Source organism: Myxocyprinus asiaticus, chromosome 43 (genome assembly GCF_019703515.2).
Source record: "Myxocyprinus asiaticus isolate MX2 ecotype Aquarium Trade chromosome 43, UBuf_Myxa_2, whole genome shotgun sequence".
Classification (NCBI taxonomy): Eukaryota; Metazoa; Chordata; class Actinopteri; order Cypriniformes; family Catostomidae; genus Myxocyprinus; species Myxocyprinus asiaticus.
In genome coordinates, this window is record NC_059386.1 from 9009800 (window position 1) to 9013407 (window position 3608).

Consider the following 3608-nt stretch of genomic DNA (forward strand, 5'->3'; position numbering starts at 1 on the left):
CTCATTGCCATCTCACTGCTCACCGCTAGTGGGCGGGGCTACAGTAGTGATAAGGTAAAGTAGGTATTGATGTGTTGTTGTGGAGGCAGTCAGATGCAAATTTCTACCACAGTATGACATCACAATGTGGAGGAAGTAGAGAACGATTCATTTTGGCAGCTTGGTTTAAACAAATGGTCTTTTTGCAGTGAAGAGGACGTTTTGATTTCTGAAACTTTCAGTATGTTTTTATAGTACAATGACCTCTTTAATGACAAAAGATCAAGGAAAATTTGATTCCTCATGTCATGACCTTTTTAAAAGAAGTGCAATCCACAGTTTTAATAGCTTTCTTATTAGTACTGATCAAGATAATATCTATCTAATTTCCAATGTATTTAAGAGCAACAGAAAAAAGAGGCTTAACGGGGAAAACGAGAGGTGGTGGAACATGCTTTTACATTAGTGAAAGTTGGTGTACAGATGTAGCAATGTTAAAGAAAATGTGCTGTCCTAATTTGGAAGCACTCTTTATTAACTGTAAGCCTTTCTACTCGCCACGGGAGTTTTCCTAGTTTATTCTGGTGAGTGTTTACATCGCGGCAAATGCATGTTTTAATGCAACAGCTGTCTGATCAAATCACAGATACGGAACAACAATACCCGGACTCGGTTATTATTATTCTTGGGGATTTTAACAAAGCAGACCTCACATGTGGACTGCCCAACCAGAGACAGAAATATACTGGATCACTGCTACACAACAATAAAGGATGCATATCACTCTGTCCCTAGAGCAGCTTTGGGACTCTCTGATCATTGTCTTGTTCATCTTCTTCCAAACTACAGACAGAAACAAAAATCTGCTAAGCCAATGAATGGACCAATGAAGCAGACCTGGAACTACAAGCCTGCTTTGACTGGACTGATTGAAGTGTTTTTGAGGCTGCAGACACCAATCTGGACGAGCTCACAGATACTGTGACATCATATATCAGTTTCTGTGAGGATATGTCCATCCCTACTAGGACTTATTTAACATTTAACAATGACAAACCATGGTTTACAACAGAACTCAGGCAGCTTCGTCAGGCCAAAGAGGATGCTTACAGGGGTGGGGATAAAGTCTTGTATAATCAGGCCAGCAACACACTGAATAAGGAAATCAGATTGGTTAAAGAAGATACTCTGAGAAGCTGAAAAACAAGTTTTCAGCTAACGACCCTGCATCAGTGTGGAGTGGCATGAAACAACTTACGAATTACAGGACTCCTACCCTCAACCCTGTGGTGGACCAACAACTGGCTGATGACCTGAATGTGTTCTACTGCAGATTTGAAAGGCCCAATCTCACACCCCACACCCACTCTGACCTTCACTTCACACAAACACCAACACCTCCTGCAACCCCCCTCCTCCCCCCTCCTGCTACTCAACCTGCACTTAAGATCTGTGAAGATGATGTGTGCCGTAGCTTTCGAAAACAAAGGATAAGGAAAGCACAGGGCCCAGACAGCGTTTCACCTGCATGTCTTAAATCCCGTGATAACCAGCTAGCCCCCATCTTCACACAGATCTTCAATAGATCACTGGAGCAGTGTGAAGTTCCCTGCTGCTTCAAACACTCCACTATCATCCCCATCCCAAAGAAACCAAAAATCAGAGGACTTAATGACTACAGACCTGTCGCCCTGACGTCTGTGGTCATGAAGTCATTTGAGAGACTTGTGTTAGCCCACCTGAAGGACATCACTGGACCCTTTCTAGATCCCCTTCAATTTGCTTATCAAGCAAACAGGTCTGTGGATGATGCAGTCAACATGGGATTGCATCATATCCTGCAACATCTGGAGAGACCAGGGACATATGCAAGGATCCTTTTTGTGGACTTCAGTTCGGCTTTCAACACCATCATCCCAGCTATCCTCCAGACTAAATTACACCAACTCTCTGTTCCCACGTCTATCTATCAGTGGATTACCAGCATTCTGACAGACAGGCAGCAGCTTGTGAGACAGTGGAAATTCACTTCCAGCACCTGTACAATCAGCACTGGTGCCCCCCACGGATGTGTGCTCTCCCCACTAATCTTCTCCCTCTACACCAACGACTGCATTGCCAAGGACCTCTCTGTCAAGCTCCTGAAGTTTGCAGACGACATTAATGTCATCGGCCTCATCCGAGATGACGATGAGTCTGCATACAGAAGGGAGGTTGAAAAGCTGGCTGTCTGGTGCAGTCAAAACAACATTGAGCTGAACACGCTCAAAATGGTGGAGATGATTGTGGACTTTAGGAGGAACACCCCAACACTGTCCCCCCTCACCATTCTAAACAGCACTGTGGCAGCAGTGGAGTCATTCAGGTTCCTGGGCACTACCATCTCACAGGACCTGAAGTGGGAGACCCACATTGACTCCATTGTAAAAATGGCCCAGCAGAGGTTGTACTTCCTAAGCCAGTTGAGGAAGTTCAACCTGCCACAGGCGCTGCTGATACAGTTCTACTCAGCAGTCATTGAGTCTGTCCTCTGCACTTCAGTATCTGTCTGGTTTGGTTCAGCTATGAAATTGGATATCAGAATACTACAAAGGATAGTTCGGACTGCTGAGAGGATTATTGGTTGCCCCCTGCCCTCCCTTCAAGAACTATACACTTCCAGAGTGAGGAAAAAAGCTGGAAAAATCACTCTGGACCCCACTCACCCTGCCCACTACCTTTGTGAACTGTTGCCTTCTGGCCGACGCTTCAGAGCTCTGAGCACCAGAACCATCAGGCACAGGAACAGTTTTTTCCCTCAGGCAATCCATCTCATGAACAGTTAAAACTGCCTCATTGCGCAATAATTAATGTGCAATATACAGCTTAGTCTTTTTATATTATCCAACACATCCAACCTCTTCTGCCATTACATTCCCTTGCACTGTATATAATTGATTTGTATTTAGATTTGCACTACATATGCGTATGTGTGGTATGTATGCATGTACATATATATATGTGTATGTGTGTGTGTGTGTGTGTATATGTATGTATGTACTTCTGCCATTTCATTCCTCTGAAAAACAAAAACAACAACAACAAAAAAAATATTTGCACTGTACATAACAGATTTGTATTTTAACTGTACAGATTGTATTAGATTTGCACTACCCATGTGTATGTGTGTGTCTGTACGTATGTGTATAATAATTTTTTTATTTTTTATTATTATCTATGTCTTGCTGTTGTTTTTGTATTGTTGATTCTGATTCTGTTGTGTGTATACCTGTTTGTGTGTGTGTGTGTGTGTGTGTGTGTGTATTGTCTATTGTGTATTCTATATATACTTTATTTTATTTTCAATTATTTTTTTAAAAGTCTTGTTGCTGTTTTGTATTGTTGTGTACTGGAAGCTCCTGTCACCAAGACAAATTCCTTGTATGTGTAAGCATACTTGGCAATAAAGCTGATTCTGATTCTGATTCTGAAATATGCCAGATTTTCAATACTCTTATCATAAAAAATAAATAAATTTAAAACACAAATTAAAATCGCTAAACAATTAGTCAATAATTAAACCAAAAAGCGGAAGTTATGCAGTGACGTAATTTGTTGTTTCCTACGAAGGCGTGGCTTTATTATGGGAT